Consider the following 10654-nt stretch of genomic DNA (forward strand, 5'->3'; position numbering starts at 1 on the left):
CTTCCTTCCTTCCTTCCTTCCTTTCTTTTTCTTTCTTTCTTTCTCTTGTCAATCCACTCACCTTTCCCAGCTTCTCTTATATCTCTTTTCTTTATCTTAAACTAATCTTCACTGTAAATGCATAGGAGTTAAAATATTTAGAAACAAAGCACTCTTTTACACAATGAAATGTAAACTATAATGTTGTAACATACAATTAAGGGCACTTGCAAAGTGAATTTTCACAGAACTCTTGTGATAACTAGAATGTATTTATAGATGATAAAAGAAGAATAATTAAGGTATACAAACTGAAATTTAATGTCTTAAAAGAAACGTTAAAATATCTAGGCAAATAAAGACCCCCTGTGTTCTGAGACAGAGGCTAAGAGGCCCAGTTATGCACTTAAAGATTCTTTATTGCAATCTCTTGGCAACACTAAATAACAACCCAAATTTGGGAGTCATGTTTTTAAAAATGGATCAATACTAGACTTTGTTAGCAAACTATTTTTAATTTTTGAACTTCTCCTAGAAATACAAGGTAAATTATATAAGCACAGTCTACATTGTTTTTATCATGTGGGTCTTATAGAGTACTGCCTCTCAAAATTCAATGTGTATATGAAACAATTCGGTGCTACTAATTTGAAAAGTCTGATTTAATCGTTCTCTAGTGAGACACAAGATTCTACATTCCTTTTTTTCAAAAACTTTATTTATTTGAGAGCGAAAGAGCACAAGCAGGGGGAGGGACAGAGGGAGAGAGACAAGCAGACTCCCCACTGAGTGGGGACCCTGAAGTGGGGCTCAATCCCAGGACGCTTGAGATCATGACCTGAGCCAAAGTCAGACACTTAAAGGACTGGGACACCCAGGTGCCCCAAGATTCTGCATTCCTAAGAAGTCCTAGGTGATCCTCATGGTGCCTGATGCTTATGTTGTGTGTCTGTGAAGCACACTTTAAATAGTAACCTGAAGGCCATTGTTATATCCCAAACAAAACAAAACAAGAAACAAAGAAGACATGATATTTAAATGATTAAATATGCATTTTTATTTATAATAGCTTGGGTCCAAAGTGGTACTATGTAATTATTATAGCCCAATGAGAAAAGATTAGAAGTATATTTTTGATGCCAACTCATGGACAAGTAGCATCTCAATGTAAGGTCTATAGAAACTTTCACAGTAATGTAGTTAAAGAATGATGGAGTGAAATATAAGGTTTATAAAAGGTATAGTCATATATATACAGCAACTTGAAAACAACTGCATAGAGTAACCAGTACCATATTTATGTCAAAGAAGTCTTTTGTTTTAAGTAATAAACACATCATCTATTGTGTTTAAACAGTTCTGTTTATTTCAATATCAGAGGTTTTGTTATGTAGCTTATACATATTTAAAATAAATTTAGGTTTTATAGTTAAATGAAAGTTACAATAATGGGAACTTTATGTCTACTCATAGGTTTATGGATATTTAACTATCATTATAATAAAAAGTACTTTAACTCAGCACTATCAATATGAGAAAAATATTCATATAAAAACAGAAGGAAAGGTGAATTGAAGTAGAAAATTAATCTTTTTTTTAAGATTTTATTTATTTATTTGACAGAGAGAGACACAGTGAGAGAGGGAACATGAGCAGGGGAAGTGTGAGAGGGAGAAGCAGGCTTCCCGCCAAGCAGGGAGTCCGATGCGGGGCTCAATCCCAGGACCCCGGGATCATGACCTGAGCCGAAGGCAGACGCTTAATGACTGAGCCACCCAGGTGCCCCGAAAATTAATCTTGATTTAGAATAGAATATTTTTATATCTATATAAACAAAATTCAGAATTTCTATTTCAGATAGAATAATGAATAGAATAGAATAATCACTCTTATTTATGTTTAAACATTTATTTCAGGGTAAATTGTGGTGCCTGGGTGGCTCAATTAAGCATTGGACTCTTGGTTTCAGCTTAGGTCATGATCTCAGGGTTGTGAGATGAAGCCGTGTGTTGGGCTCTGCACTGGGCCTGCTCACACTCTCTCTCTCTCTCTCTCTCTCAAAAAAAAAATATATATATATATACACATACACATATATACTGATATATATATATATATATATAATTTAAGGTAGATTAAATAGTAATGATATATCCCTTAAATCTGAAGTTCCTTCTTTGTTTTGAAATACATTTCTGTTCCCATTAAAACTCAGATTATGCTACTCTTTGCATTTTTGTTGGTCGTAAAAGGAATGGTCTAAACTATTCTAAAAATCACTATTTGGTGAGAAATGAGATGTTTACCCCTAGTATCAGGAACAAGACAAGGATTTTCCCTCTCACCACTCCTTTCAACAACTTGCTTAAAAAGTCCTACATAATGCAATAAGAAAAGGAGATAAAATGTATGTAGATTAGGAGGGAAAAATCTGTTTGCAGATGACATTATTATCTATGTAAAAAATCACAGTGATAAACAAAAGGCAGTGAAATTACTCTGCATGATACTGTAATGGTGGATACATGACATTATATATTTCTCAAATTCCACAGAAGTGTACAACACAAAATGTAAAATCTAATGTAAAAAATAGGCTTTAGTTAATAATAATGTATCAATATTGGTCATTAATTGTTAGAAATGTACTGCACTAATCCAAGATTTACATAATGGGGGAATCTGAGGGAAAAGGGATGAGTGTATAGGAACTCTGCATTTTCTGTAAACTTTGTACTTTTTTGTACACTTAGAAATGTTCTAAAAATTAAATTATATTAAAATTTTTTCTTGGCAAGACTGGAAACAATCAGCATGTCCTTCAACAATGGAACAAATAAACAAACAGGTACATCTATTCAGTGGTATACAATTCATCAGTTAAATGGAACATGTTATTGATTCTATACCAACATGAATGAGTATCAAATACATTTTGCTAAAAGAAAACAGACCCAGAAGGTTACATATTGTAGGGTTCTGTGTAACACTTTTGAAAATATAAAACTATAAGGATGGAAAACAGAGCAGTTGTTATCAAATATTGGAAGAGGTTGACTAAGGAAAAAAAATGATGCACAGGGAGTTTTTTGGATGATGCAAGTGTTCTTCATGGTACTGAAGTTTGACTAAGAATTTGTCAAAATCTATAGAATGGCACATCATAAAGAGTGAACTTAGGTGTATGCAAATTTACAAATAGCAACTGGGGTGCCAGGGGATCCCAAGATGGAATGCAGACTGTAAAAATTTATTACAACTCTATTACTATTGTGTGACATAACCTTGCTGAAGGAAATTGGATAAAAGGAAATTGACCTATGTAGCTTTGGAAAATGATGGTTTGACTGTAAATGTAAACCCAAGACAAATTGTATAGTACAGAAACACCATACCCAAAAATCTATTTCTCATTTGGAAGAGAGGATATCAGTTCACAACTGTGAACCTACTTTACATGTCTACTGGGATTGAAAAAATAAGCAAATGGGTGGAGAATGGTAGGAACCAGGTTTTCAATGCTAGAGAAGGAAGATACAGGTGTGTAAGGTGGGATGGCTAGAATAAACCCTGTTGTACTGAATTCGAATCAGTTAAGTCCGACGTTGTGTCTAGCTTAAAAACATATATAGATACAACTTTATTGATTGATGGATGCAGAAATATTTGTAGATAATGTATATACATAAATTAGTATATACATATAATTTTCTAGATCTGTTTACTGAGAAATCTAAAAACATTGACCACAGTAACAAAGAACACATCTGTCATTCAGATATTGGTTTCTAAATACCATTCTCTAATAGGAGGAACCAGATCTTGGATAACCAGAAAGAGCTCCTAGTGACCAGAGCTGGAAAAATTTGAGGTACAAAATAGCGTAGCATTGGATTACAAGTCAAGAGGTAAAATAAATATGCATAAGCCCATATTGATATAAATAAAACTTTGAATAAAAAAGAAATTAGGTTATCTTTTTGTTGTTGTTTTTTGATAATAACCATTCTAATAGGTTTGAGGTGATATCTCATCATAATATGGATTTGCATTTTACTGATAATTAAAGATGTTGGGCACCTTTTCATATACCTGTTGGAATTTGTACACTTTCTTTGGAAAAAGGTTTGTTTGAGTCCTTTACCCATTTTTCTAAATTGGGTTAATTAATTGTTTGTCTGTTGGCTATTAAAGTGAGTTTCTTATATTTTGGAAATTAACCCTTTATCAGATACATGGTTTACAATTTTTTCCCCCATTTTGTAGGTTGTCTTTTCATTCTGTTGTTTTCTTTGCTGTGCAGAAGCTTTTTAGTTCGATGTAGAGTCACTTGTCTATTTATGCAATTGTGTGCAATTGCGTTTTGGTGTGTATTCAAAAAATAATTTCTTTTTTTATTTTCTTTGAAGATTTTATTTATTTATTTGACAGAGGGAGACACAGCAAGAGAGGGAACACAAGCTGGGAGAGTGGGAGAAGGAGAAACAGGCTTCCCACGGAGCAGGGAGCCCGATGTGGGGTTCAATCCCAGGACCCTGGGATCACGACCTGAGCCAAAGGCAGACGCTTAACGACTGAGCCATCCAGGCGCCCCACAGAAAATCATTTCTAAGACGAATATCAAGAAGATTTTCCCGTATGTATTTTTCTAGGAGTTTCATAGTTCTGTGTCATATGTATGTCTTTAATACATTTTGAGTTTGTGTATAGCAGAAGATAGTGGTCCAATTTCATTTTTTTCATGTAGCTATCCAGTTTTTCCAACACCATTTATTTAATCTTTTGTCCATTGTGTATTCTTGGCACCCTTGTCAAAGATCAGCTGACTAAATGCATGGGTTTATTTCTGGGCTCTCTATTCTGTTTTGTTGGTCTATATGTCTCTCTTTATGCCAGTATCATACTGTTTCAATTAGTGTATCTTTGTAATATAATTTGAAATCTGAAAGTGTGATGCCTCCAGGTTTGTTCTTACTTCTCAAAATTGCTTTGACTATTCTATCTCTATTGTGATTCCATATAAAGTTTAGGATTATTTTTTATTTGTATAAAAAATGTCATTTGGATTTTGATAGGATGGCATTGAATTTGTAGATCACTTTGGGTAGTATAGACATTTTAACAATATTGTCTTCCAAGCCATGAATGCAGGATATCTTTCCATTTATTTATGTCTCCTTTCATTTTTTTCATCAATATTTTGTAGTTTTCAACGAACTAGTGTTGGCAAGGATATAGAGAAATTAAAACCCTTTTCTAACATTGGTGAGAATGTGAAATGGTGCAGCAGCTGTGGAAAATAGTATAGAGGTCCTCAGAAAATTAATCAAAGAACTGCCATATGATCCAACAATCCCATTTCTGGGTAAATATCCAAGATAATTGAAATTAGGATCTGAAGAGATATCTGCACTCCTGTGTTCATTGCAACATTATTCACAATAGCCAAGATATGGAAATAATCATAAAATAGCATTATTATTTAACCTTTTTAAAAAGGCAGTCCTGCCATTTGAGACAACATGGATGAACCTGGAGGACATAATGCTATGTGAAATAAGCAAATGACAGAAGAACAAATACTGTACAATTCCACTTATATGAGGTCTCACAAATAGTCAAACTCTTAGAAGCAGAGACTACAATAGGGCCTGGAGGGTAGGAGAAATGAGGAGTTGTTGTTCAATGGGTATAAAGATTCAAATGTGCTAAATGAATAAGTTACAAAGATGTGCTATACAACATGTTGCCTAGTCAACAATATGTTATTGCCCACTTCAGAATTTGTTAAGAGGTTAGATCTCTCGTTAAGGGTTTTTATCACAAAAAAAGAGTGAGGAAGGGAGACACAAGGAAACTTTGGGAAGTGTTGGGTATGTCTGTTATCTTGATTGTGGTGATGGTATTACAGGTGTTTGCATATGTCCAAACATCAAATTGTCCATATTAAATATGTGTAGTTATTTATATATCAATTGTACCTCAATAAAACTATTTTAAAAAGAAATAATTATTTTTTGAACAGACAAGAAGGTGGAGATAAGGGAAATAATTAAACTAAGAGAAAAGATGCTGACTTTCAAAATTCTTTAAAAAGCTAAGGAATGTTTGCAGTAACAAATTGCTGAATTTCATGTCAATTTTGCTTATGCTTAGACACTGCAATACTTCTTTTCAGTTTCATTCTGGATTTAAACTCTTTACAAATGTCTCAAGATTCACTGGCAGTGTGTCTAAAGACTCCATCTATGGTCAAGTTCAAGGGTGAGACAAATACTGCAGTGCCACGGCAAATAAAAATGGACATGATCTGTATCCTCTGGCTCAGGTGTGAAGGGGGAGTTTGCTTTGCTTGTTGTTTTGTTTTTGTACTTTTTTACCTCCATTGTTATCTTATCTTAAGGCAGGCAGAACTTTCCAATTGTTCCATAGTTCAGGAGATAATTTAACAGGTGGCAAAACAAATGATTGCCTCCACTTGGTAATGCCACCTTAATTCTGGTCAGAACTATACATGTTGGATTTCTGCCTTGAAACCAATGCAACAGTAGTGATAAACTGTAATGCATCAAAGGTTTACTTTTAAACGTTGACTAAGGTAAAATCTATAGTAATAAATACCTTGCTACAAAATAGCTTCAAATTTATCTGTACCGGTCATTTCTTTTCATCGATTTCTCTTCTGCTTCTTAAGGGAAAGTGTAATGACTTCTATGTAAATGTATTGTGTAATAGGAAATGAATGTATTAAAGATGAAACACATAATCTAAACCATTGTATTACTTCTTGAATCTTTTCCTGAGTTTCAGTTTTGCTTAAGATATACCAAAAATCTGGCACATGCTTTGAAGCCTCCCTTTCAAATTAACAAGTAAAAATGCAATCCAAACATTTTAACATATTCCATTATTCTTAATTTTGTTGAATACTGAAATTGAAAATCCACACAAGCAGAGAAGCCACCTAGATTTAATATTGAAAATTAAATTTCTTAATTAAATAACACAGTGCTAAAGCTGTGGGTCTATATGCACTTTCTTCCCGCATGTATTCCAGATCAAGTCTACAGGGTTTTACAGCTGATTTGTGAGGAAAATAGCACATTTCACATATAGGTATTGAGCATCTTTTTGGTAATTTGCAATAATCTCTGGAAAAGCACCTCATAGAGCACTGTGCAAAAGTACATACAAGGGACTCTTTGGTGATTTTATTAAATTAAAAGTATATTGTGGTGCAATGTGTCTCTTCTCTGCCAGAAAATGTTTGCCCCCAAGCATGGCATAAGGAAAAAGTTAGAGTGGTGCCATACCTGTGTTACAGCTGTACAGTTTTATAATGAAATTTGAAAAGAAAGAGGAGAGGACACGGTGGACAGATAGCAGTCATTATTCTCCATTCAATAGGTTTACAATGTTTCCATAGTGGGTTAGTTATATCTTTTTAGAAGTAAAACAATAGTATGTTTTGGTCAAATATCAAAGGTCCAAGCTTTAAAAAATATGTTCACTAATATTTTGTAAAATGATTATCACAGTGGAGTTAGTTAACACCTCCATCACCTTACATAATTACCATTTTTTTTGTGTGTGTGGTGAGAACATTTAAGATCTACTCTTTTGCAACTTTCAAGTAAATAATACAGTATTGTTAACTATAAGCACCATAGATTATATATTATCTGTACATTTGATCCCCAGAACTCAGTTCATCTTATAATGAAATTTTGTACCCTCAATCAACATCTCCCCATTTCCCTCACCTCCCACATCCTGGTAACCTCATTTTACTCTCTGTTTTTATGTTTGGCTTTTTAAGACTTCACATATAAGTGTGATCGTACAGTATTTGTCTTTGTCTTGCTTATCTCACTTAGCATAATATCCTCAAGGTCCTTCAATGGGCCAATGAATTATCCAGAGATAAATTACATAGATTCACCACAAGTTATATGTAGAATTGTCATCTATGTATGATAGTGAATATAGATATTAACAATAATTTTAATAATAGTTTTGGTTCATAATAACTGACACAGTTATCCTAATTGATAAGACATAAACTAGATGATCCTTGATGGATGTAAGTATCAAGATTAAAGTAAAGATGAATCTCACACGAAGTCAAAAAATGTGTTCAAATATCAAGACGGAAGCAGATACTTGTGGAGGGCACTTGTTGTGATGAGCACTGGGTGTTGTATGTAAGTGATGAATCACTAAATTCTACACCTGAAACTAATCTTACACTGTATGTTAACTAACTGGAATTTAAGTAAACCTTGGGAAAAAAAGATTGAGGCCAACACTTCATTTAGTTTATGTTGATATTAAATCATATACCATTAGGCCTCTGCAAACTCTGCATTTACAAATTTGTCTCCGAAAAACCCAAGAGAGCACATGCTGAGAAAATATTCGCTAACAAAGTAAAACAAAAAGTTTATTTCACAAGACATTCATTTCTACTCTGCATTGTACACATATATATCGATGGATTCACATATATTTAAGGATAATGGTAGCAATAATGATAACAACAGTAATAATAGCTAAATATGTCAATATCTTAACTCCCAGTGTAATCCTGACTCAGAATGGCATGTTAAAGGTTTGACTCCTGGCTGTTGTATCATATCAAACTGTGTGCTAAGAGCAGTGGTAAAAGCTGGACAAAAGAAACAAAACAGCTATTTAAAGAAATGAGAAAGCTAGGATTTGAGGGATTAAATTCTTGGAGCAAAGGAAAAATTTTAATATGCGTCCTACAATTCTGACTGCAGGTTTATAGTGGATAGTTGTGGAGTAGAATGTGCAACAGACTCACTGAAGAGGAGAGACACAACGTTCGTTTTCAGGGCTACTGAACAAGCAGCGGAGAAAGGATTAATATCGGAGAAAAAGAAAACTGTACAGAATTAAGTCCAGTATTGTCTGTGCAATTTTCTATGAAGGAATTTGCTGATTCCCAAGTCCCAAATGCATGAGTGAAAGGTGAAAAGTTTCCAGCATAAAGCATTTCCTAGATGACCAAAAGGCTAGGCAGAGACTTTGGCACCTTGAAAATTATGATATAGGCAAAAATTAGACATCAGCATTTAACAAGAAGAGGGGATCTGTAAATATCCCTGCATTTGGTGGAGACACGTGAAGGTCACCCTCTAGGAGAAAGAGGAATAAAAGAAATAGGTATTCTCTCACAAGAACTGAAAATTGAGTCTTGAATCATTTGTCTGGTGAAGTCAAGGAGATGCATATACTCTGTTTCAGAAGAAAATTAAATTTCTCTTAGAAAAATTAGTATCATTTGAAGACATTACGATTTTTAAATCTAATTGTGTAGCAACCAATAAAAAAATTCTAGGCATATCAGGACATGGGAGCAAATGAGAGAAAACCAAAAAACCAAAAAAAAAAAAAAAGTAAATCAGACTAAAACGTTATTTTAAATGGAATTATGGGATAAAACTTCAAAATAACTGTTGCAAACAAGACCACCAAAAATTGATGCTAAAATTAATGGGTAAAATTATCATGAAAAAGAAGATACATACATTCAAATTATCTCCCCTAAATTATTTACTAATTGCAAAAGGAAAACTAATAATTTTACAGTGGAAAAATTTGACAGGCATAATCTTAACCACCTATTTAAAGTCATATCACTAGAAATAAGATATAATGACATAATTGAACTCCTGACATTCATTGAGAAAGATTTTTGCTAGAATATGATGAAATTCTGCAAGAATACCACAGAATTACATTAGATTCTTGCTAAAAATATATGCTAATATCAATCTCCTCATGAAAAACATCAGACAAAACCACATTGAGGGGCAAAATAGCTGACCAGTACTCTTTAAAAGTGTCAGTCATGAAAAACTAGGAAAAGTCAGTGTATTAGTTAATACTATTATATCAATGTTACTTTCCTTCTTTCAGTAATTTGTATATGGTTATGAAAGATGTTCCCATTAAGGAAAGGTGAGTAAACAGTACTATCTGTTCACTTTTTACAACTTAATTCCTATGTCTGAAGTTCTTTCCAAACAAAAAGTTTTAAAAAGTGTTGAGGGTATAATAATAAAATACACTCATGGACCCTATACCTTTATCATACAAGGTTATTTTAATTTATTTTATGCAAAGTGGCTTAAGGCATACACATTGAATATAAAACAATTTTAGTATATAACTCCTCAAATAATATGTTAGGTCATTCCTGAGAGCAAAGATTTTGTCAGCTTTGCTCACCACTAAACTACCATTTGAGCCAGTACCTGCCATATTGTAAGCCCTAAGTGAAAACGTGTTGACTGACCTATTGAATGAATAATGGAAGGAAGAAAGGAAAGAAGGAAGGAAGGGAGGGAGGGAGGGAGGGAGGGAGGGAGGGAGGGATGCTTTTTTTTTTTCAAGGCCAGAACAGTATTTTCTGGGAAAATCTCTAATGCATTAACAATAACCCCAAGAGATATGGCAGAGTGTTGCCTTCTTTTTTCTTCCCATAGCTATGGGAATCCATTATTCTCAGGCTTGTGCAACGGAGATTTTTCAGAGATATAGCTGGGTTTATTACTTTGGGAAATAAAAAAGCATCAGTATGATGGTGTGATACTTTTTAAGATGGACAATAGAATTCTAGAAAAGTTACACAAAACAGAGTTAGCCC

At 33.6% G+C, this 10654-nt stretch overlaps 1 long non-coding RNA gene across 1 annotated transcript in view; it reads left to right on the top strand.

Moving 5' to 3' along the window:
* The window catches only part of LOC141372500 (uncharacterized), a 41956-nt gene extending 35230 nt beyond the window's left edge, over window positions 1-6726 (top strand). Inside the window, exons 2-3 of the long non-coding RNA XR_012377764.1 lie at window positions 4411-4615; window positions 6158-6726. This is a non-coding gene — a long non-coding RNA (uncharacterized lncRNA). The remainder of the gene's footprint in view (window positions 1-4410; window positions 4616-6157) is intronic.
* Window positions 6727-10654: the final 3928 nt, after the last annotated feature.

The sequence above is a fragment of the Callorhinus ursinus genome, unplaced genomic scaffold (assembly GCF_003265705.2).
Source record: "Callorhinus ursinus isolate GAN/ISIS: 27379988/994484 unplaced genomic scaffold, GSC_fseal_2.0 scaffold4, whole genome shotgun sequence".
NCBI lineage: Eukaryota > Metazoa > Chordata > Mammalia > Carnivora > Otariidae > Callorhinus > Callorhinus ursinus.